The sequence below is a fragment of the Leucoraja erinacea genome, chromosome 9, assembly GCF_028641065.1.
Source record: "Leucoraja erinacea ecotype New England chromosome 9, Leri_hhj_1, whole genome shotgun sequence".
Taxonomy (NCBI): Eukaryota; Metazoa; Chordata; class Chondrichthyes; order Rajiformes; family Rajidae; genus Leucoraja; species Leucoraja erinaceus.
This window is the reverse complement of record NC_073385.1, coordinates 5997356-6023673: the sequence shown is the minus strand read 5'-3', so window position 1 is coordinate 6023673 and position 26318 is coordinate 5997356. Positions and strand designations below refer to the sequence as shown.

At 42.5% G+C, this 26318-nt stretch overlaps 1 long non-coding RNA gene across 1 annotated transcript in view; it reads left to right on the top strand.

Moving 5' to 3' along the window:
* Nucleotides 1-1450: 1450 nt before the first annotated feature.
* Nucleotides 1451-26318, top strand: part of LOC129699979 (uncharacterized) — a 69699-nt gene continuing 44831 nt past the window's right edge. The window contains exons 1-2 of the long non-coding RNA XR_008723973.1: nt 1451-3147; nt 14479-14678. This is a non-coding gene — a long non-coding RNA (uncharacterized LOC129699979). The remainder of the gene's footprint in view (nt 3148-14478; nt 14679-26318) is intronic.

Genomic DNA, 26318 nt, shown 5'->3' with positions numbered 1-26318 from the left:
TGAAGCAAAGCAAGAATTTCATTGTCCTATCAGGGACACATGACAATAAACTCTCTTGATTCTTGAATCTTGAAAATAGTTAACCTTTAATAACCTCTAATAATCACAGTGATGAGGAATGAGAAATTGTTATGAATAAAATGTCTCTTATTTTTAGAGACCAATTAGAAACATAGAAACATAGAAATTAGGTGCAGGAGTAGGCCATTCGGCCCTTCGAGCCTGCACCGCCATTCAATATGATCATGGCTGATCATCCAACTCAGTATCCCGTACCTGCCTTCTCTCCATACCCCCTGATCCCCTTAGCCACAAGGGCCACATCTAACTCCCTCTTAAATATAGCCAATGAACTGGCCTCAACTACCCTCTGTGGCAGAGAGTTCCAGAGATTCACCACTCTCTGCGTGAAAAAAGTTCTTCTCATCTCGGTTTTAAAGGATTTCCCCTTTATCCTTAAGCTGTGACCCCTAGTCCTGGACTTCCCTAACATCGGGAACAATCTTCCTGCATCTAGCCTGTCCAACCCCTTAAGAATTTTGTAAGTTTCTATAAGATCCCCTCTCAATCTTCTAAATTCTAGAGAGTATAAACCAAGTCTATCCAGTCTTTCTTCATAAGACAGTCCTGACATCCCAGGAACAGTCTGGTGAACCGTCTCTGCACTCCCTCTATGGCAATAATGTCCTTACTCAGATTTGGAGACCAAAACTGTACGCAATACTCCAGGTGTGGTCTCACCAAGACCCTGTACAACTGCAGTAGAACCTCTCTGCTCCTATACTCAAATCCTTTTGCAATGAAAGCTAACATACCATTGGGTTTCTTTACTGCCTGCTGCACCTGCATGCCTACCTTCAATGACTGGTGTACCATGACACCCAGGTCTCGCTGCATCTCCCCCTTTCCCAATCGGCCACCATTTAGATAATACCACCATTTAGATAATAAGACATTAAGATAATAAGATAATTAAGACATATGTTGCTGTTAAAAAAAATCCTACACTTGCCTGGAAATAATAATATATATAATTTGGCTTCTTTAGAGGATACTGAATAAAATAGGGGTTGTTGGCTATGGTCCAGAACTGCCTGATCCTATCCAATTGTATGAGTTAGGCAGCCTTGGTTCTGTTTGATATTTGAACAGCACACCACTGATGATTACAGAGCACAGTTGGGGAAAGGGGTGCTACTAGGTCACTCTGCCTGAGAATCGCATGCATTGGCAGACATTGGATCAAATAGGATGTTTGAATGTGTGGAAACTGCAATTCCTCAGCATTCATAGGTTTAAGGCGAAGGGGAAAAGATTTAATAGGAATCTGAGGGATAACTTTTTCAAACAAATTGTGGTGGGTTTAGTTTAGTTTAGTTTAGTTTAGTTTAGTTTACAGTTTACAGCAGAAGCAGCCCTTTTCGGCTCTCCCGGTCCATGCCGACCAGTGTTTCCCACACACTAACACTATCCTATACACACTAGGGACAATTTTTACATTTACCAAGCCAATTAACCTACATACCTGTACGCCTTTGGAGTGTGGGAGGAAACCGAACATCTCGGAGAAAACCCACGCAGGACATGGGTAGAACGTACAAACTCCATACGGATAGCACCCGTAGTCAGGATCAAATCTAGATCTCCAGCGCTGCATTCGCTGTAAAGCAGCAAATCTACCGCTGCGCCACCGTGCTGCAAAACAAGCTGCCAGAGGAGGTGGTTGAGGCATGGACTATCCCAACCTTTATACAAAAGTTAGACAGGCACATGGATAGGATTGGTTTTAAGGGATGTCGGCTGAACGCGAGCAGGTGGGACTAATTTAATTGGGATATTTTGGTCAGTGTGGGCATGATTAGGCCCAAGGGCCTGTTACCACACTGTATCACTCTATGATTGTGACTGTACGCGTCCTAATGTTGACTCTCTCAACAAGACATCAACGGCATGGAATGACCCTGAAAACAGGTCGGCGCAAAGCTATCCAAGTCTACATGAGGCTGCTGTTGAATTTGCAGCAGCTCAGACAGTTCTGTGAGCTTCAGAAACACAGTTCGATTGCTTAAATACCATGTCCTTAGAAACAGAATTATTCATGTTTGGTTGTTGGCTGGAATTGCCATCTATCAGCACAGTGAGTTTGGAAATCAAACTGAAGATGAACTTCAAATGTTGCATGTCTGTTGACATCAATTGGTCAGATTTACTTCAGCAAAAAGGTACTGAGGCATCGCAAATCCCACAGCGATATCAGGAACTGTGTTTCCTAATGGTTATTAAGATACTGTGTGTAGGAATAAAACTGCAGATGCTGTTTTGCACGGAAGATAGACGGACACAAATGCCAGAGTAGCTCAGCAGGACAGGCAGCAATTTTAGTTTAGTTTAGTTTATTTAGAGTTCACTGCAGAAACAGGCCCTTCAACCCACCGAGCCAGCACCGACCAGCGATCCCTGCATATCAATATTATCATGCACACGACGGAAAATTTACATTTAAATACCAAGCCAATTAACCTACAAACCTGTATGTTTTTGAAGTGTGTGAGGAAACCGAAGACCTCGGAGAAAACCCACGCAGGTCACGGGGAGAACGTACAAACTCCGTACAGACAGCACCCGTAGTCAGAATCGAACCCAGGTATCTCGCGCTGTAAAGCAGTAGCTCTACCACTACGCCACCGAGCACTCTGGAGAAAAAGACTGAAGAAAGGTTCTGAGATGAAACGTCAACCTATTTATTTTCTCCAGAGATGCTGCCTGACCTGCTGAGTTCCTCCAGAATTTTGTGTATTTTTTTGTCATTAAGATTCTCCGAGAAATAGTCAGAACATTGTTCTACTCCATCCTAAACTGACTTTCAGATCCACAGTGTAACTGCCCCACATCAGCAGTTAGTTAAATTCTGAACCTCACGGTTTTTGGTTCCTACCTGTACTAGTGGCGTTCCTAAGGGCAGAACTAAATTGCCGACAGTTTCCGGGTGGCACGGTTGTTGGCGCACCTTGGAGGGCAGCAAATAAAAAGGAAGCAACACAAAGGGGATAGATGCACCGCCAAAATAAGTTAAATGTTAAATAATCAAGATCATAAAGAAAGACAGAAGCCATGACTAAGAAGAAACCAAGAAATACCTCTTAAGTAGTAAGCAGTGGACGAGGGATGTTGTTTATTTGCTTGGTTAGTGTGGTGTTGTGTTGCTGTATGGACGTACATGCAAGTATTTTGTAAACTGCACTTTTATTTTTGTTTGTTTCCTCGTTTTTGGCTCAGTTCTCACGGGTTGGTTGGAGCCGAAAATAGACCCCGTATTTAACCACGATCTCGGGCCTCGTGTACTGCTTGGGAGCTACACACAGCACATTTCGTTTGGAGTTTTGCAAAGCTGTTTATGGTATATTCTCAGTTTTGGGCCTTTTACAGATTCCCATGTGAGCCAGTGCATTCTTGCTAATGAAGCGCTTCCCAGTTTTCAATATTACATTGTGGTAAATGTGACACCCTCCATCGACATAACAATCTCATTGAGTTAACAATACACTAATAGCTCAATCATCAACTGGAGATATTGGTTAAAGAATAATTATTAGGCACACTGCTAACAAGTCTGCGATGACCAGCGATCACTCCGTACACTTACACTATCCTACACACTCGGGACAATTTACAATTCGTACCAAAGCCAATTAACCTACAAGCCTGTATGTTTTTGGAGTGTGGGAAGAAACCGGTGCACCCTGGAAAAATAGTTGATTTCCAAATATCTCTTTTAGTTTGCGAAAAGTTAATTCATAAGCAAAAAAATCTCCAATACTGACAAATCTCGATCATTTAAAAAAATAATTGTTGATGATCTCATTGACTGAAAAAGAGCCAATTTAACAAACCTGTGCTCCCCACATCATCCACTGCAATCACTCAACAAGAATTTAAACTGTGCAGAACTGTGATTTTATATTTTCCATTTACTTTCCTAAAACCAACCCCTGGATTTCACCCAAACAGTAGAGGTTTCATTGACACACGCAATTAATGTCAAATACAGGTACAAAAACATGATTTGTTTCGAAGCAACTCTTGCTGGTAAAAAATACTTAACACAGGAGTTGTTCACTAAAAATAAGCAAAAAAGAGAAGACAAAAATAATGTTATTCTGATCACCTTCTTAGCCTTACCCCCAAAAGTGGCATTGGAACAACACTGATATCGTCTTAAGGCAAGCTTAGTGTGAATTCTTCAACGTTTGACTAAGATACCAGTTAAATAATAAGTGTCAGGGAGAGATTAATGGTGCAGGGTGCATAATCTGTCAGCTCCCACCAAGATAACCAGCGTCTATAAAATATGGCACCAAAACAAATCTCATAGTTCAGTGCTGCAATTTGAAGCATGGAATGAGATTCATGGGTTCAGAATCACATTTGTTGAATTCTATACTGTTACAATGCTGGGACATTTTTGGTCCTGATTTTATTTGGCATTAGAGGTGTATATTGTGGACTGTAGATGTCAAGGTGATTGATGTGAACCAGTTACTTCTGTTACATTGATGTTTGTCGATATTTGCATTGAAGTAATAATGGCCCTTTGTGTAATAATTATTGGCTTTAGTTCTACGAAGAAACGCTGAGAGTTTTATCTGAAAATGCACGAGTTACCTCCAATAACTGCCAGAAAGCTTGGCAATGTGTGCAGGAATGCAGAAGTCTCAGACTATGAGTAGAGCTAGGTAAGGTCGTGAGGTCATAAGGTCATAAGTGAAGGGAGCAGAATTAAGCCATTCGGCCATTCAATCGCGGCTGATCTATCTCTCCCTTCTAACCCCATTCCCCTGCCTTCTCCCCATAACCTCTGACAGAGGTACTAAACAAGAATCTATCTATCTCTGCCTTAAAAATATCCACTGACTCGGCCTCCATAGCCTTCTGTGGTAAAGAATTCCACAGATTCACCACCCTCTGACTAAAAATATTCCTCCTCATTCACCTTCCTAAAAGAACGTCCTTTAATTCTGAGGCTATGACCTCTAGTTCTAGATTCTCTCACTAGTGGAAACATCCTCTCCACATCCACTCTATCCAAGCCTTTCACTATTCTGTACATAGAAACATGGAAACATAGAAAATAGGTGCAGGAGGAGGCCATTCGGCCCTTCAAGCCAGCACCTCCATTCATTGTGATCATGGCTGATAGTCCCCTATCAATAACCCGTGCCTGCCTTCTCCCCATATCCCTTGATTTCGCCAGCCCCTAGAGCTCTATCTAACTCTCTTAAATCCATCCAGCGACTTGGCCTCCACTGCCCTCTGTGGCAGGGAATTCCATAAATTCACAACTCTCTGGGTGAAAAAGTTGTTTCTCACCTCAATCTTAAATGACCTCCCCTTTATTCTGAGACTGTGGCCCCTGGTTCTGGACTCGCCCAACATTGGGAACATTTTTCCAGCATCTAGCTTCAATGAGGCCCTCCCTCATTCTTCTAAATTCTTCTAAACTCCAGCGAGTACAGTTAATGTTGACAGAGGGGAAGACCTGCGATAGCGTAAATGAGAGAGTTTACAGTCTTTGAATTAAATCAGTTATTTAAATGTTTTATTTATGTATTTTTAAGTGTTAATTTAATCTATTTTAAAAACAAAATTAACAGTCTTTAAATAGTTTTATAGCATTATTAATCTTTAATGGCGTTCGGATGTGCTTTAATATTTGTGAATATCAGAGATGCTCTCTACCATCACGAACATTTTGACAATATTGAGTAGCAATGTTCATAAGTGAGAGGATCAGAATTAGGCCATTTAGCCCATCAAGTCTATCCCACCATTCGATCATGGCTGATCTATTTTCCCCTCTCAACCCCATTCTCCTGCCTTCTCCCCATAACCCCTGGCAAGAATTTATCTAACTCTGCCTTAAAAATATCCATTGACTTGGCCTCCACAGCCTTCTGTGGCAATAAATTCCACAGATTCACCAGCCATTTTTGTAAATAGCACCTGCACTCCCAACACCCATTGCACCTCCGATTTCAGGATTCTCTCCCTATTTAGAAAATAGTCTTTAATCCTACTACAAAAATGCATGACTCCACACTTTGCTACATTATATTCCACCTGCAACTTCTCTGTTCACTCTCCCAACCTCTCCGACTCCTTCTGTAGAGTCCCTGTTTTCTCCACATTACCTGCCCCTCCACCCAATTTTGTTTCATCTGCAAACTTTGCCGCATTGCCTTCAATCCCTTCATCCAATTAATATTCAACGTGAAGAGTAGCGGCCCCAGCACCTTTCTAGTACTCTGGCTTCTCTTTGGCTCACCAGCATCACCGATTTTGTTTACAATAGTGAGCAATTCGAGCTACTGCAGTTAGAATCAAGCCAAAACGTAACGCCCAACTGTATCTTACCATTGGAGAACAGGAATATTTGATAATCACAAACATAAACTAATTATTTATTCATTTCAATCTTTATCTGTACATTGTCCAAATTTTAAACTGTGGAGAATCCCAAATCTGTTACACACCTGGTTTTGCAGATGCCATCTTTTGAATATTGGGACTGATATGTGTATTGTGTGAGGTTCAGTTTAGTTTAGTTTAGTTTAGTTTAGTTTAGTTTAGTTTAGTTTAGTTTAGTTTAGTTTAGTTTAGTTTAGTTTAGAAAATACAGTGCATAAACAGGCCCTTCGGTCCACCAAGTCCGCCCCAACCAACGATCATAGTACAATCGCACACACTGGGGATAATTTACAATCTTTACCAAAGCCAATTAACCAATTTACCTGTGGATAGACACTGAGAGTAACTTAACGGGATAGGCAGCATCTCTGGAGAGAAGGAGTGGGTGACGCATCGGGTTGAGATCCTTCTTCAGACACAAAATGTCACTTATTCCTTCTCTCCAGAGATGCTGCCTGTCCTGCTGAGTTACTCCAGCTTTTTGTGTCTATCTTCGGTTTAATCCAGCATCTGCAGTTCCTTCCTACCACCTACCAGCCCGTACGTCTTTGGAATGTGGGAGGAAACCAGAGCACCCAGGGAACTTCCATGCAGTCACGGGGAGAATGCACAAACTGTGCATGTAGCACCCATAGTCAGGACTGAACCTGGGTCTCTGGCGCTGTAAGGCAGCAACTCTACCGCTGTGCCACCGTGCCACCCCAGGTTAGCACAGATGAGATGCAATGTTGATTTCTTGACATTATTTGTCATAAGGTCATAAGGGATGGGAGCAGAATTAGGTCATTTTGACTCATCAAGTCTACTACACCATTAAATCATGGCTGATCAATCTCTCCCCTCTAAGCTCATTCTCCTGCCCTCTCTCCATGACCCCTGGCATTTCTCTGTCTGCTATTTTAGCAGAGCATTAATCCATTTAAAATTACAATAAGAGAGAAAATGTATATCAAAGATCCACATTCTAGTTTTATCAAACTGTTTGAGAATAGAACTGTGAATCGCCTCATCTTGTGAAAAGTCTCCTAAATTACAGGCGCAAACTAAAAAGGAAATGCTGCAAAATTCAAAGTATGAAAGAATTAAAGCAAATTAGGGAACAATTGATCCCGATGTGATTAATGCCGCCATTAGTCTTTGAGGGATACAGCCAGCTCCTATGATTAAAAAGGTTAGCAGTTGACCTTCTATTTCCTGATATAGTCCCGATGGACAACATATCACCAGCATTCGTCAAGAGATTTATGGTTGTGGGGTATTTTGTTTCTCACTCCCATTTATTGAAACTTTTAATCCTGTTTGGTTTGGACACTTTGTTGAAACGAGGTGCCTAAAAGTTGTTCAGAATGGGACAAACTGCAAAGAAACAAATGTGACTCTTGGGCAGAGCACTGAAAATAGTTCAAGTGAGGGGGGGGTTGCTGATTTTACTTTCCCTTTCCTTTTTCTGCCCATCCTCGTAAATAAACCCCATCAATGCCTCTACTTCAAGTTCAAGTTCAAGTTTGCATTTATTGTCACTTAACCAACTGAGGTACAGTGAAATGAGAAGATTGAGGAAACTGTGTCATCGACGAATACTCTCTTGAACTTCTACAGATGTACGGTAGAGTGACTGGCTACGGTATTGACTGGATGCATCACAACCTGCTTCGGCAACTCAATCATCCAGGAACAAAGGAGAGTGGTGGCCACTGCTCAGTCCATCGCTGCCACCGTTCTCACCATCGAAGGGATCTACAGGAGGCGTTGTCTCAAAAAGGCAGCTAGCATCATCAAGATCAACACCACCCCGATTACACTCTCATTTCACCCCTGCCATCTGAAAGAAGGTATAGGAGTCTGAAAACTGTAATGTCCAGGTTCAGGAACAGCTTCGTCCCAGCGACCATCAAACTATTAGCACCATGAACTCCAGATAATCTCTGAACTGTGAACTGTCTTGGTTGCACTGGGAACTTTGTCGTTTGTTTTGCTTTGTTAATATATTGTTTTTTGTTTTTGAACTTTTTTTAACATTTGTTTGTTATATCATCGATTGATATTATTCATCTACTGTGTTCACAATCCTATTGTGGTGTTGTGTAAGAATTTAATTGTCCTGTTCTGGTACATATGACAGTAAAGCACTCTTGATGTAATCTCTGCCCCAGACACACGGGCTCACAATTTGGACTCTTGCTTCAGTGCAGTAAGGGGGAGTACCGCATTATGGTAATCGCTGTTCTTTGGATTTAACCTAAGTTTTGACCATACATTCCAGGTGGATAGAGACAATCTCAAAATGATATCCAACGAAGGAGAGACATCATAATCTCTTAACTAATACTAATCCTTCAACAATGATCTAAAATAGATGATCTGAATTCAACTGTGATCAGGGAACCTGTCTAGGTGCAAATTCTGTGCCAAGTTCCACCATGAGGCGGCACAGTGGCGCAGCGGTGGAGTTACCGTTCTACACCCCAGAGACACCCTGACCGGAGGTGCTGTCCGCACGGAGCTTGTGCGTTCTCCCTGTGACCACGCGGGTTTTCTCCGGGTGCTCCAGTTTCCTCTCACACTCCAAAGACGTAGGGTTTGCTGGTTCATTGGCTTCATTAGACGACAGGTGGCACAATGGGCTAAGTGTTCGGCTGGCGACCGGAAGGTAGCCGGTTCGAATCCCGCTTGGAGTGCATACTGTCGTTGTGTCCTTGGGGCAAGACACTTCACCCACCTTTGCCTGTGTGTAATGTAATGTAATTATGTGAAGCACTTTGGGGTCAATGCAATTTGACTGAAAATTTGCTATATAAATAAAATTATTTTATTATTATTATTATTAAATTGTAAATTATCCCTAGTGGGATAGTGTTAGTGTACGGGATGATGGCTGGTCAATGTGGGGTGTCGGTGGGCCTGTTTCCACGCTGTATCACTAAACTAAACTAAAATGATAAGTTTAGTTTACCCTGGTGGTATTAAATTCTGCACAGACTTTGTGGGCTAAAGGGCCTGTTCCTTTGCTATACTGTTCTATGTTAAACGCTGCATAATGAGAGCTACCAGCCTTTCTACTGATTTTATTTCAGATTCTCAGCATCTGCAAATTGTGATTTATAGTTACTGATACTGATTTAGGGAATATGAAAATGGGAATTATGGAAAAGCTCTCTGTACCATTAAGACTCTCAGGTACAATATACAAGCCTGTACATTTTCTTTCATAATTTGTGAAGATCTTGCAATTCAGTTTTACTATCCCTGTCAGTCAGAGTTTAAATCAAGTGAATCTCTTAATTGGCCACAGATCAACCTTTACCTTAGAATGAATATTTCTTCATCGTTTTATGTCACAATGACCTTCAATGGTATTCAGAACCAGATGATCTTCAAAGAAAAGTAGAAGAAATGAATGCAGGGAATGGCTAGTTAACGCTGTGAGGTTTCTCCACCATTGAATTAAATCAAGGCAGCCTCTGCACTTTAGTTACAATCTCATTCAATTGCCACATTCTCTGATCCCTTTGGTTTCCAACAACGCACAGATCACATTGATTGAAAGCCTTTTTTGTTTCAGTCATTTAGCAAAGCATAGATTTTGATTAGGTTGCCAGTTGAGCAGTGCATTAACAAATCAGAAGGCGCAATTAGCAATCTAAACATCAGTCTGAGGAAAGGTCCTGATTCAAAATGTTGCATATCCTTTCCCTCCACAGATGCTGCCTGACCTGTTGAATTAAGGGAGTTCGATCCCGACTAAGGGTGCAGTCTGTTCGCAGTTTGTATGCTCTCCCCATGATCACGTGGGTTTTCTCCGAGATCTACATTTTCCTCCCACACTCCAAAGACATACAGGTTGGTAGGTTGTTCATGAAGGAACTGCAGATGCTGGAAGATCGAAGGTACACAAAAATGCTGGAGAAACTCAGCGGGTGCAGCAGCATCTATGGGGCGAAGGAAATAGGCGACGTTTCGGGCCGAAACCCTTCTTCAGACAGGTTGGTAGGTTAATTGGTTTGGTATAAATATAAATTGTCCCTGGTGTGTGTTGGCTAGTGTTAATGTATGGGGATCACTGGTCGGCGCAGACTCTGTGGGCCAAAGGGCACGTTTCCGCGCTGTATCTCTAAACTAAACTCGACTAAACTAAACTAAACTAAACTAAACTAAACTAAACTAATCTAAACTAAACTAAACTAAACTAAACTAAGTCTAAACGTTTATCTTCTTCATCTCTGGTACACGTTGAATTCACAGTGGACCACCAACAAAATTCACTTTTGAGCGAAAGGTTATTGTTCTTAAATGAATGTGAAGTAGGTGGATGGAAACAGGAATAGAACAGGAATAAAAAAGGGTGATGGGGGGCAGGAGTAGGGGGGTATGAGAAAGAGGACCAAAAGAAGTGAGAGGACTTGGGGGGGGATTGCAGGAGAGCTGAGGGGTATGCAATGGAAGGATTTATTCTTCAATATCCACTTCTTATTGGAAAATTCAATGCTCATACCAATGGGTGGTAGACCATATAAAGTTCTGAAGGGATTGGACAGGCTAGATGCAGGAAAAATGATCCCAATATTGGGGGAGTCCAGAACCAGGGGCACAAGTTTAAGAATAAGGGGTAGGCCATTTAGAACTGAGATGAGGAAAAAAAAATTCACCCAGAGAGTTGTGAATCTGTAGAATTCTCTGCCACAGAAGGCAGTGGAGGCCAATTCACTGGATATATTCAAGAGAGTTGGATATAAAGTAGCTCTTAGGGCTAACGGAATCAAGGGATATGGAGGGGAGAAAGCATTGAATACTCCTACTCTTTGGGGTACTGATGCCGTGTACTGTTCATTGGCTATATTTAAGAGGGAGTTAGATGTGGCCCTTGTGGCCAAGGGGATCAGAGGGTATGGAGAGAAGGCAGGTACGGGATACTGAGTTGGATGATCAGCCATGATCATATTGAATGGCTGAATGGCCTACTCCTGCTATTTTCTATGTTTCTTTATTTCAATCCAAGCGGATTATGAGGTATTCTCACACTACCATCCCACCAACAACTAGAGAGCAGTCCTGAGCTTCTATCTACCTCATTGGAGACCCGTGGACTATCTTTGATTGGACATACTGGCTTAATCTTGCACTAAACGTCATTCATGTTATGCCCTTTATCATGTAACTGTACTCTGCGGTTGGATCAACTGTAATCAACTACCTATTGTCTTTCTGCTGCCTGGTTAGCATGCAGCAAAGGTTTTTCACTCTCCCTCGGTACGCGTGACAGTGAACTAAACTCAAACTGCTGCTCCAGTTTGTGCTGGGCCTGCATCTGGCAATGGAGATGACAAAGGATTGGCAGGTCAGCGTGAGAATGGGAAGCTTGAATTGAAATGGGGTGCAACTGGGAGCTCAGGATGGGCATTGCAGACTGAGCACACGTGCCCAGGAAGTCACTCGCCTAGCCTCCACTTGGGGAATGTGGCCCAGCAGTCAGGAAGGTTTGGGTGGGGTGGGGAAGAGTACACCAGGAAGTCACAGAGTGAAGGGTCAAAGCAGAAGGTGCATAAGGGTGGGGAGGAGATGATGTGGTTGGTGACAGGATCTTGTTGCTGCTGGGAGGGGGGGGGGACGATGTGCTGGATGCAACATCTCGTCGGGTTACAGGTGGGATCCAGGGGAACACTATCTATGTTCTGAAGATGGACACAAATTGCTGGAGTAACTCAGCAGGTCAGGCAGTATCTCTGGCGAGAAAGGATGGGTGACCTTTCTTGTGGGACCCTTCTTCAGATTGAAAGGATAAGGGAGGAAACTGGAGGTAAGAAAAGGCCAGAAAAAAAACAGCATATGACCAAGGAAGGGTGGAGCTCACAATGGCCCATTGTTGGCTGGGGAAGTGGTAATAACATAGGGATGCAAGGATGCGGATAGTGGAACTAGGAGGATGACCAGGATGGGGGAGGGGTGTCGGGTGGGAATGCAAGGGTTACTTGGAATTCAAGAAATCAACGTACATACCGCTAGGTTGCAATCTATCCAAGTGAAATATGAGGTGCCATTCCTCCAATTTGCTTGTGGCCTCACTCTGACAGTGGAGGTCTCCTTCTGGCTTTTCTTACCTCAAATTCCCTCCTCTATACTTTCAGTCAGAAGAAGGGTCCCAACCCGAAATGTTACTCATCCTTTATCTCCAGAGACGCTGCCTGACCTGTTGAGTTACTCCAGCACGTTGTGCCTATCTTCGGTATATACACCAACATCTGCAGTTCCTTTCTGCACAATCTATCTATGTTCTGCCTGGTGGGAGGAGGGGTGAGAGACAGAGGAAATGTGAGAGCGGGCTCAGTCATCTACAATAGGAGGGAAACTTTGTTTCATGAAAAAAGGACATTTAAGATGGACATATCGGAGATTAAGTTGAAAAATAGCAGAGCAGCGGGGAGATTTACAATTGTCTTTCTGATGTGAATCCCTTACCAGTCCGAATGATATTAAGCAGCTGCCACTCCTGGAGCAGAACAGGCTGATGAATAGGTTGTAGCATGAAATGACTTCTTTCCAGCTTGGTAAAATGTCACGTAAATGTGCAGCGCAGAGAATGAATGACAAGACGAGAACTCGATGCTGAGAGGAAGCTGGACACTTTAATTGAAGGTTGAAACATGTTATTTACAGAGAAGAAGCATGTGGTAGAGGGAGCAGTGACGCAGCAGGGACACAGGGCACCATCTCCAATAATCATCCACCTTGTACAGGGAGCGTGTGTGAATATATATGGATGTGAGGTTAACGTTCTACTCCAAAAGCTGTTAAATTTAATTTCCTGAGCAAATGAAATAACCTGACGCGTGAAGGGTCCTATGGAAATGCCACTTTTCCTATCTTCTGTATTAATATGATTTAATAATTGAAATTGGGCCATGTCTTCCTCTGAGACTATTCTGCAACGGGTTAATCCAGACCTCAAGAATTTATCCCAATGCTGAACAAACCCATTCTCTTTTTCTTTGAAGCATTAATTATTCCATATCCTAAATTAAGAAATTCTACCATTGCTGCCTGCACTACTGCAGTTTAACAGTGTGAAGTTTAGCTTTTGTTGAATTAGTTAAGAGGTAGAGCATGGAAACAGGGACTTTGGCCCACCGAGTCCATGCCGACCAGCGATCCCCACACACTAACAATATTCCCCCTCCACACACACCTGGATCTCCTGCCATCAGGCAAGAGATACCGTAGCATCAAAGCCCGGACTACCAGTCTGCTAAACAGCTTCCTGCCACAGGCTGTGAGGCTGCTAAACAGTCACTCCACCTGATTCTGCGGCTTTGCACTGGCATTTTAATAACTCTGGCACTGACCACTCAAACCAGCTGCCCTGGACATTTTAATGACTGTTTTTACTGTATTTTAATGTTGCTGTTTTACCTGCTTTTAACTATTTATACTGTTTCATCAGGGACTGGATTGTTTCTATTGTTATTATGTGTGAAATGTTTTAAGTTTCATGTGCGATGCTCCAGTATTCCCTGGGAAACATCTTCTCATTTTGCACTGTGCAACTGTTGCTTTGCAAGATGACAATAAAGGTTGATTGATTGATTCTTCATATACTAGCGACAATTTACCATTTACCAAAGCCAATTAACCTACAAACCTATACGTCTTTGGAGTGTGGGAAGAAACCGCAGCACCTGGGGAAAACCCACACGGGGCGAAGGGGGAACGTACAAACTCCGTACAGACAGCACCCGTGGTCAGGATCGAACCCGGGTCTCTGACGCTGTAAGGCAGCAACTCTACCGCTGCGCCACCGTGCCACCCCGAAACAATCAAGCTACATACTATCAACTGGCACTGCTGCACAATAAATGAACGAGAGCCATGTACCACGCGAGACCTGAGCCAAAAGAACAAATTGATGTCTGGTTCCATTCCATTTCACAAAGAAGGAGCCAGGCTGAACAGCGACAAGGAGCAGAAATTAAACTGAGTAAAGCTTTCTGACTTTTCTTTTCCTCCTCTCTTCCTTGCTAGGTTGCAAAGCCAAAGGAAGCCGGTGTGTTTTTTTCTGCAAATCCTTGGAGTCAGCCAATTGATCTGTGCTTTTTAAGCAAGAAAATACTGCAACTGTCATGTTTGCCCAGCAGGGAGTTCGAGCTGGCAGGAAATGGAGCATCAAAAGAAGAACTAGGAGGTCCACACTGAGAACCATCTCATGGTGTTCTCTTTCAGAGGTACGTGGCTGCTCTTATTTTTCTTTGCACTGCAATCTATTGTAGGAACATTGTATCTGATCGCCTTGGTTGGAAAGATCTAACATTCTGGGTGAGCATTAAATTCAATACATTACTCTAGATAGACGCAAAAAGCTGGAGTAACTCATCGGGTCAGGCAGCATCTCTAGGGAAAGATGATCTTCTCCAGAGATGCTGCCTGACCCGTTGATTTACTCCAGCTTTTTGTGTCTATCCAGAGTAATATCCAGAGTAATATCCAGAGTAATATGCTGGCCTATAGTTTCCACACTTCTGCTTTGCTCCCTTCTTGTACAGTGGGATAATGTTTGCATTTTTGCAATCATCTGATTCTCGTGATTCTATTACTGTAGAATTCTATAAAACTATAGGTCGAGTCCAGAAACATCACCTATTCCCTTTCTCCAGTAAAGCGGCTTGATCCGTTGAGTTACTGCAGCTTCTTGGGTCTCTCTTTGGTGTAAACCAGCATCTGCAGTTACTCTAGATGCTGGAAATGTGAAATGAAAGCAGAAAACGTTAAGCAAGTTATGTCATTTCCTTGGAAAGAGATATTCTGGCGAAAAATAATTGTCATGAACTTAGAACACAAACTGCTGGAATGACTCAGCAGGCCAGCTGCATCTCTGGAAGACATGGCTAGGTGACCTTTTGGGTCAGGATCCTTCTTCATTCTGACTGTGGTAGGGTGTAGGAGGCTGGAAATGAGGTGGTGGTGGGACCAAGTCTGGCAAGTGATAGGTGGATACAGGTGAAGGGAGGGCTTTGAATGGCAGATGGGTGGACAAAGGCTGGAGATGAAAAGGAGATAAAAGGGTGCAAGATAAGGAGTAAAAAATAAGCCATAGAGTCATACAGCACGGAAACAGGCCTCTGGCCCAACTTGCCCATGCCAACCAAAATGCTACATCAACACCAGTCCCACCTGCCTGCATTTGGTCCATATCCCTCAATCTGTTGTTGGATTTTTGTTCGCTTTCAAGCAGTGATCTTTGTCAAGGGTCCTGTTTGTAATTAAACATCTGAGACATACAAGCATGTAGAAAACGAGAATTCACTTTTTTCATCATCACACCTATTCCTTGCGAATGATATTAACTTTCTGCATTGGAATCATTTCTGGCCGTCTTGTACAATACAATATACTTTCGAGGCATGCAAAAAATCTACAATACAAACAGAAAATGTTGAAAACACACAGCAAGTCAGGTAGTATCTGTGGAACGAAAAGCAATTTACATCTCAGGTTGATCACTTTTCATCAGAACAGACGCAAGGTTATTCAACTGAAATTAGGCTGCAGTTGGAGTTTCGTGTGCAGTTTCCATTGCAATAAGGATGTGGAAGCTTTGGAGAGGGTGCAGAAGAGGTTTACTTGAATGCTGCTTGAATTAGAAAGTAATAAATGTAAGGAGAGTTTGGACAAATGTGGATTGTTTTTTTCTGAAAGGTCAGAGGTTAAGAAGGTACCTTATGGAAGTATATAAAATGATGAAAGAGATAGATAGGATAGACAGCAAGATTGAGGTATAAAGAGATATATACATCTATATATCTATTATACATCTATCTAAGAACAATGATTGGAATAAATAAGGCAGCAAGTGAAAAACTCAAAGGTGTTTCAAACAAAATCTCCTCCTGGTGCGTAAAATAGCCTGTAAAATATGTCATGGTCCTCCTCTAAAGACATGTCTCCCATAGTCCCAGAATAATCCCAAATGGTGGCCGATTGGGAAAGGGGGAGATGCAGCGAGACCTGGGTGTCATGGTACACGAGTCATTGAAGGTAGGCATGCAGGTGCAGCAGGCAGTAAAGAAAGCGAATGGTATGTTAGCTTTCATTGCAAAAGGATTTGAGTATAGGAGCAGGGAGGTTCTACTGCAGTTGTACAGGGTCTTGGTGAGACCATACCTGGAGTATTGCGTACAGTTTTGGTCTCCAAATCTGAGGAAGGACATTATTGCCATAGAGGGAGTGCTGCAGAGACGGTTCGTGTGACTGATTCCTGGGATGTCAGGACTGTCTTATGAAGAGGGACTGGATAGACTTGGTTTATACTCTCCAGAATTTAGGAGATTGAGGGGATCTTATAGAAACTTACAAAATTCTTAAGGGGTTGGACAGGCTAGATGCAGGAAGATTGTTCCCGATGGTAGGGAAGTCCAGGACAAGGGTCACAGTTTAAGGATAAGGGGGAAATCCTTTAAAACCGAGATGAGAAGAACTTTTTTCACAGAGAGAGTGGTGAATCTCTGGAACTCTCTGCCACAGAGGGTAGTTGAGGCCAGTTCATTGGCTATATTTAAGAGGGAGTTAGATGTGGCCCTTGTGGCTAAAGGGATCAGGGGGTATGGAGAGAAGGCAGGTACAGGATACTGAGTTGGATGATCAGCCATGATCTTATTGAATGGCGGTGCAGGCTCGAAGGGCCGAATGGCCTACTCCTGCACCTAATTTCTATGTTTCTATGTTTCTATGTTTAATCCTTGAAGAATAGCTTATCTTCTAGCCTTTTACATATATTTAAAACAATTAATATGCAGAACAGTGACTACACTTTGAAAGTAATTAATTAGCAACAAAATGTACTCAAACATCCTTTGACCATAAAAGGAACAATGATCATTTAATTGTTGTGCGATTGCCTAGGTCAAGATTGCAAACCAATTATAAACTAGCTGCATATGTAGGAAATAAATATCCAAGGTATCTACATTTCTGTGGTTTGCCATTTTTCACGATAATAATCCATAGCAATTTGAATTGAGTTTCCAAAATTCATTTAAAAAACGTAGACATTCTGCAGAGCAGTAGGTTTCAGCTCGATTAATTTATACTTTCATTGTTACCTTATTTGTAAATGAACCATATTTCAAAACAACACCCTGATTGAACTGCAGGAAGTGGACATTACCATGTGCTCAGCCGACACAAATCCATCAGTAATGAATGACTTGGTTGAACCACTGTAAGTAATTAGAGAGGCAAATGGAAAAGGCATGACAGATGGATGTCTTTCTTGGCGTGCGTCTTTGATAATCAAAGAATAATGAGAGGAGAAAGCTCGGAGACAGATTTCTCTGGCATAGCTTCATTTACTTAGTTAATCACCTAATATGACAAGGGAAAAACAAGCATGAAACATCCATCGAACCTAATGAATTACAGTGCATTACTCTTCATGAGTATTTACTGAAATTAATAACATTTGCCACTTTATTCAGGAACTGACAATATCTAAATGTTCGAGTACTGCACAGACTTCACCAATTCACATCTCTGAAACACCTCAAAAACTACCCCCCTGACCATCAGGCTGAAGAAGGGTCTCAACCCGAAATGTCACCTATTCGTTTTCTCCAGACATGCTGCCCGACCCGTTCAGTTATGCCCCCGTCCCACTTCAGAAACCTGAACGGAAACCTCTGGAGACTTTGCGCCCCGTGCGGTTTCCGTGTGGTTCCCGGAGGTTTTTGTCAGTCTCCCTAATGGTCGAAAGTGGTTTCCGCTTCTTCTATGTTCCGGCGATTATTTTTTGAAAACCGGCCGAGATTAAAAATGGGTTGTCGTTTAAAAAATCGGTAATTTTTTAGTCGAAGCCAGTTGCGATGCTCGTTGAAGGTGGTTGCTGGAGGTTGCAGGTAGTAGAAGATCTTACCCAGGTGGGACGGGGGCATTACTCCAGCTTTTTGTGTCTTTCTTCAAAAAGGACATCATGGTTATAGGTTTTAGGTATGAGATTTAATATTGTCATGTGTGCCAAGGTACAGTGAGGAGCTTTTGTTTGATTATCTTGATCAAATCAGATAATATTATACATGCACACAATCAAGTCAAACTCAAGTATAAATGTAGAGCAAAGAGAGAGGTACAGTGGGCAGAATATAGTTGTTAGCATTGCAGCGTAATATTTCCAGAGAAAAGTCCAATGTGCACAATGAGATAGGTTGAAGAATTGGGATAGTACCCTAGCTTATGGAACGACCATTCAGAAATCTGATAACAGACGGGAAGAAACTGTTCCTGAGACCGATGATGCACTCGTTCAACCTTCTATATCCTCTAACAGGCAGAAATAGATATGGTAGATGTGAACCTTTACCAGAGGAGGAGTATCAAGAACTAGAGGATATAGGTTTAATGTGAGGAGGGAAATATTTAATAGGATTTAAAGGGGCAACTTTTTGAAGGTGGGTATATGGAATGAGCTGCCGGAGGTGAACCTTTCCTATCCATGTACTTGTACAAAAGAATAGAATAGAATAGAATAGTTTCTTTATTGTCATTGTAACATGAACCATGTACAACGGAATTTAAAAATGTCAGCCAGTCAGTGCACCATTCAAACATTTCTAAAAGCTAACGATACATACAAGATAAAATATTAAAAGATAAACAACTAAAATAAATATCATGAAAATAGCACGCATAAACACCCAACCCTCCATCCTTCTGTCGATTCCACAGTTACCACAGTCCCTTAGTCTGTATCGCCCCTGCGTTCCTTGGCGGCTACATTTAGTGCTTTTATAGCAGTGGGGTAAAAACTGTTTTTTAGTCTGTTCGTCCTTGTCCTTGTAGATCTGTACCGTCTGCCTGACGGCAACAGTTCAAACAGGGAGTGTCCGGGGTGGGAAATGTCCTTTATAATACTCTGGGATTTTTTGATGCAGCGGGAACTGTGTAAGTCCTCCAAGGTAAGGAGAGGGCAGCCGACAATCCTCTGGGCATTGTCAATGGCCCTCTGGAGCACTTTCCTCTGAGCCGCTGTGCAGCTGGTGTACCACATGCATACACAGTATGTTAGTATGCTCTCAATGGAGCACTGATAAAAGGACAGCAGCAGTCTCTGAGTGATGTTATTCTTCCTGAGCACCCTCAAAAGATATAGGTGTGAAAACGCATCCCTCCAGATTCAGGGACAGATTCTTTCCAGCTTTTATCAGGCAACTGAACTGGCCTACCAACAACTAGGGAGCAGTCCTGAGCTACTATCTATCTCATTGGAGAACCTTGAGCTATCTTTGATCAGACTTTACTGAACTTTATCTCACTGAATTGAAAGTTTTTCACTTTATTCCCTTCATAATGCACCTGTACACTGTAGATGGGTCTATTGTAATCATGTATTGTCTTTCCGATGACTGATTAGCTCGCAAAAAAAAAGCTTTTCACTGTACCTCGGCACATGTGACAATAAACTAATTTCATAAACTCATAACCATTTAAAAGGCATTTGGACAGGTACATGGACAGGAAAGGTTGAGAAGTATTTGTGCCAAATGCAAGCAGGTGGGACTAGTGCAGATGGGGCATCTCAGTCCCCCTCTGCACTAGTCCCACCTGTGTCAGTTGGGCTGAAGGGTCTGCTCTATTCTGGATGACTCTATGACTGATTCATTTGCTGACATGGCAAAATCAAATTTAAATTTGGAAATCGAAAAATTCAGCCTGATGGAAGCATGGAGAAGATCTTTGATTATGCTGGTTTCTTTTCTGAGGCAGCATGGTATAGATGGCTCATTTCTATCTAACTTGAATCAAAGGCAAACGATCCAGGGACTTCAAAAGGGGACCATGAGCTCCTTGAGTACATTAGCAAAGGTTTTAGTTATTAAGTCATTGAGTCATAGCATGATAGTCACACAGCATGGAGATAAGCCCATTGGTGCAGCGTGCTGATGCTGGCAATCAAGCATCCTATCTATACCAGGATGGGGAAGGTTTAGAAGGATATGGGTCAAATGCGGGCAAGTGGTACTTACATTGATGGGATTCTTGGTAATTGTGGACTGAAGGGCCTCTTTCTTTCTGTGTTGTTTCCAATGACATTTGAATGAATGAATGATTGAATGAATACCTTATTGTCACATCTGACAAGTTACAGTGAAATTCTTTGCTTGTATACCCAAGGTATGCAAATAGTCGCTACATAAAGGGCACTGACATTGGATGGATTATGACTATGACTACAAATTAATCCCATTTTCCTGTACTTATTCAGTAACCTCCCATGACAATGTGATTTAAGTACGTGGTGCCAAGATGGCAGCCTCGACAGCAGCTTGTTTGTTAATTTGACTTTTTTGTTGTTTTTAGTGTGTCTAAAATGTATGTTTTAATGTTTCTCAGTATGTTTTTATGTGGGGTTTGAGGGGGGGAGGGCGGGGGTGAGGACAGGGGGAAATAGTGGGAAACCGTTTTCAGTCACAGAAAGATGCTATCTTTCTCCATGTCACGTCACCATCCCCTCCCCGCATCCTAACAACTGGATTGGTGCGGCCTTTCCTGAAGACCGGACTGGAACTTCAAGCCGCAAACGCGGCGCGGACTTACCATCGCAGAGCTGCAATCCTTTTCCGAGGATCGTTGTGGAAGTGCTCCAACCGCGGGATTGTGGACTTTAACACCATGAAGCTGCGGTCTCCGGTAAGAAAAGGCCGACTTGGGAGCTCCGTGCCGTGGAGTGTTTCCGTTCCGCTCAACACCAGGGTCTCCATCATCCCGACAAGAGGGCTTAAACATCGGGCCATCGGTAGAGGCAGCGCTGTCGGTTTGAGGTCCCAACCACCACGGGTGAACAAAGGAGAAAGGTAACAAAACTCTATTGCCTTCCATCACAGTGAGGAATGTTGACTACACTGTAGTGGATGTTTATGATAAAATTATTGTGTATTGCATTCTTTTTTACTTGTACGGCTGTTTGATAATTCAAGTATCACTGTACCCCAATTGGTGCATGCGACAATAAATGTGAACTTGAACTTGAACTATTCCTTAAATACTGTGAGAGTACTTGCTTCCATCCGTTCCATTCAGCAGTGTGTTCCACGTTTCAAGCTTGCAATGGGTGAAAATATGTTTTTATTTCCAAATCCCCTCTGCAATTTGAACTGCATGAGCATACTTTCAAGCATGTCGGTTAGTGCTTTGAACACAGATTAATACTCATGTCATTAATAGATTTCTGATGGATCCCTTCTAATTCCAGCTTGGCGTCTGCCTACCTTGGATGAAAGAATAAGCCATGGCAATTTTAGCTGGTGATCTTTATTAATATGTCACTGGTCCATTTCCTCTCTGTACAAATAAGATACAATTGCTGAATCTTTAAGGCCCAGATTTTGAGACCCACCTGTCTCCCCAATATGGAAATACACAGACATAACACGGAAAGATTGCTTAAAAAAACAACAAAATTAGAATTTCCTTCTCTAAAGCTGAAGCACTGTGTGTTTCAAGCAATTTGATGAAAATTAAACTAGAATAACATCTCTTCTTTGATGTCTCAATTCTAATGCATTCTTTGTTTACCTTTGTTGCTGTGAAATTAAATAACGCTATGAATAATCTGCTTTTCCAGTAAAATGGGCTGACATTAAAGGCTGAGTGGATTTGATAGTTTATTGTACCACCGGATCACAATGGAAAGATGAGGAAAAACAAACACTGGAACAGATATCTGTGATCCTCACACAAAACTCATTCACACAGGATCCATCTCACACATCCTCAGTGCACGGTAAATATAAACTCAGCCAACTTATGATTTGCAAATGTTGATATTTTCATCTGTTGAAATGAGCCTTTAATCTTTCTGGAGTTGGGAGAATAGGAGACACTTACATTGTGCATCCATTAATGATCTGGATGAGGGAATTGAAGGCAATATCTCCAAGTTTGCGGATGACACTAAGCTGGGGGGCAGTGTTAACTGTGAGGAGGATGCTAGGAGACTGCAAGGTGACTTGGAAAGGCTGGGTGAGTGGGCAAATGTTTGGCAGATGCAGTATAATGTGGATAAATGTGAGGTTATCCATTTTGGTGGCAAAAACGGGAAAGCAGACTATTATCTAAATGGTGGCCGATTGGGAAAGGGGGAGATGCAGCGAGACCTGGGTGTCATGGTACACCAGTCATTGAAGGTAGGCATGCAGGTGCAGCAGGCAGGAAAGAAAGCAAATGGTATGTTAGCTTTCATTGCAAAAGGATTTGAGTATAGGAGCAGGGAGGTTCTACTGCAGTTGTACAGGGTCTTGGTGAGACCACACCTGGAGTATTGCGTACAGTTTTGGTCTCCAAATCTGAGGAAGGACATTATTGCCATAGAGGGAGTGCAGAGACGGTTCACCAGACTGATTCCTGGGATGTCAGGACTGTCTTATGAAGAAAGACTGGATAGACTTGGTTTATACTCTCTAGAATTTAGGAGATTGAGAGGGGATCTTATAGAAACTTACAAAATTCTTAAGGGGTTGGACAGATTAGATGCAGGAAGATTGTTCCCGATGTTAGGGAAGTCCAGGACAAGGGGTCACAGCTTAAGGATAAGGGGGAAATCCTTTAAAACCGAGATGAGAAGAACTTTTTTCACACAGAGAGTGGTGAATCTCTGGAACTCTCTGCCACAGAGGGTAGTTGAGGCCAGTTCATTGGCTATATTTAAGAGGGAGTTAGATGTGGCCCTTGTGGCTAAGGGGATCAGGGGGTATGGAGAGAAGGCAGGTACAGGATACTGATTTGGATGATCAGCCATGATCATATTGAATGGCGGTGCAGGCTCGAAGGGCCGAATGGCCTACTCCTGCACCTAATTTCTATGTTTCTATGTTTGGTTTAGCAAAAACTACAAGTTGTCAGTGATTGCAAAGCAAGCAACTGGAATAAGGAAGTGTTATTACTTCTGCCCCACTTTCTAGAGAACAAATTAGCAAGAGGCAAACACGGCTACAAGTGGATTCAGCATAACATGAGCTTTGCACTTGTTAAACTGTTGTATGTCAGGTGGAGAAATTAATTGTTCTTTACACCGCTCGAATTGCGGGGTTGAGAGTGACCTGGAGCGGGGCCTTACATCGCCCGGCGTGGTTATAAATGGCCGCGGAATTGCTAGCGCCCGCAGTGCGTTCCGACATCGGGACCCGGAGCAGGGCCTTACGTCACCCGGCGCGCGCCGGGGGCTTTGACTTTGGGAGAGGAATGGAGAGCAGGGGAGAGACAAGACTTTGCCTTCCATCACAGTGAGGTGGAGATTCACTGTGATGGATATTTGTGTAAATTGTGTTGGTGTGTGTCTTGGTTCTTTCTTGTATGACTGCAGAAACCAAATTTCGTTTGAACTTCATGTGAGGTTCAAATGACAAATAAAGGGTATTGTATTGTATTGTATATACCCAAGAGGGCATATCTTTGTGGATCAGAGTTGAAACGCCAAGAAAACAAGACAAAAAAGATTTTAAAAGACTCTTGGACAGGGGCATGGGTCAGAAAGTCATGGAGCGATAATGCAGGCAAATGGGACTACCTTTGATGGGGAATCTTGGTTGGCATGGCCGTTGAACCACAGGGCATGTTATCATGCGGTATTACTCTACGCCTCCAAACAAATGTCTCAGAGGTATAGAGTCAATAAATGCATCAAACCAAAACACCAATGTTCTCATAAGTTGATGCATGACACTGACTTGTAATTAAGGCTCAAAGGGAATACTTAACATGATTCAGAAACCGTCTTGCAATTGTAAATCTTTGGAAATGTATCATCAGCATTATTGAAAACTTGTTTTATCCTTCCATAGTTCTCAGCAGGGTGTTTATCCATCCTATTGTGAGAACATGTGTTTGGATTTACACAGTTCATTGAGTATTTCAGGACAATTCTGCGATGAGAAAAAAGTGATTTGTTCCTGATTCTATACGGGTTAACCAGGGAAGGTGATTGTACACTTACACACATTATTTCAATGACCTGATGGAAAGCAAAGGATTGAAAGGAATTTCAAAGAGTTGAATAAAGATGGACATGAGTGCCGGAGATGGGGAATAAAGTTTAAAGAGGGATTAAGTCACTGGGGATGGCTCTACATAGTGCAGCATTTACAGGGGTACAGATCCCTCCAAACTTCCCCCTGCTTTGTCCCCTTAAATTGATTGAGGAATTGGATGAGGAATAGCAAGTGTGGCATGGTGGTGCAGCAGTAGAACTGCTGCCTTACAGCGCTTACAGCGCCAGGGACCCGGGTTCGATCCCGACTACGGGTGCTTGTCTGTACGGAGTTTATACGTTCTCCCCGTGACCTGCGTGGGATTTCTTCGCGATCTTCGGTTTCCTCCCAGACTCCAAAGACGTACAGGTTTGTAGCTTAATTGGCATGGTATAAATGTAAATTCTCTCTAGTGTGTGTGGGATAGTGTTAATGTGCGGGGATCGCTGGCCGGTGAGGACTAGATGGGCCGAAGGGCCTGTTTCCCTGCTATGTCTCCAACATTAAAACTAAAAAATCGAAATACACATCCAGTTTCATTTGTATATATTTCATGCCTGTTCAAAGAGCCTTTTCAAAAATAGTTAACCTTAAACCACTGCTTACACCTGCCCCATAGGCTATGTACAACTTGAAATTATTCTCATGAAAATGGAATGTGTACATATCCATGCAAATACTTAGTAGATAAAGGAAGGAAATCCAAACATTAACGCTAAATGTTTAGTGTAGTTTTATTCAGAGACACAACATACAAAGATGTATGGTGTCATCCATTCCGGGGATTAATACAATTCTATCATATCATAAATTGGATTAGTAAGTATGCAGATGATACCAAGATAGGGGGTGTTGTGGATAATGAAGAGGATTTCCAAAGTGTACGGAGTGATTTAGGCCATTTGGAAGAATGGGCTGAAAGATGGCAGATGGAGTTTAATGCTGATAAATGTGAGGTGCTACACCTTGGTAGGACAAATCAAAATAGGACGTACATGGTAAATGGTAGGGAATTGAAGAATACAGTTGAACAGAGGGATCTGGGAATAACCGTGCATAGTTCCTTGAAGGTGAAATCTCATATAGATAGGGTGGTAAAGAAAGCTTTTGGTATGCTAGCCTTTATAAATCAGAGCATTGAGTAGAGAAGCTGGGATGTAATGTTAAAATTGTACAAGGCATTGGTGAGACCAAATCTGGAGTGTGGTGTACAATTTTGGTCGCCCAATTATAGGAAGGATGTCAACAAAATAGAGAGAGTACAGAGGAGATTTACTAGAATGTTGCCTGGGTTTCAACAACTAAGTTACAGAGAAAGGTTGAATAAGTTAGGTCTTTATTCTCTGGAGCGCAGAAGGTTAAGGGGGGACTTGATAGAGGGTTTTAAAATGATGAGAGGGATAGACAGAGTTGATGTGGATCAGCTTTTCCCTTTGAGAATAGGGAAGATTCAAACAAGAGGACATGACTTCAGAATTAAGGGACAGAAGTTTAGGGGTAACATGAGGGGGAACTTATTTACTCAGAGAGTGGTAGCGGTGTGGAATGAACTTCCAGTGGAAGTGGTGGGGGCAGGTTCGTTGGTATCATTTAAAAATAAATTGGATAGGCATATGGATGAGAAGGGAATGGAGGGTTATGGTATCAGTGCAGGCAGGTGGGACTAAGGGAAAAAAGTTGTTCGGCACGGACTTGTAGGGCCGAGATGGCCTGTTTCCGTGCTGTAATTGTTATATGGTTATATCGTACCGTATAGTAAACAAGTTATTTGTTCCACCAAGTCTGCTCCAAACAGCAATAACCCATACACTAGTTCTATCCTATTAACCAACAAGCCTACATGTCTTTGGA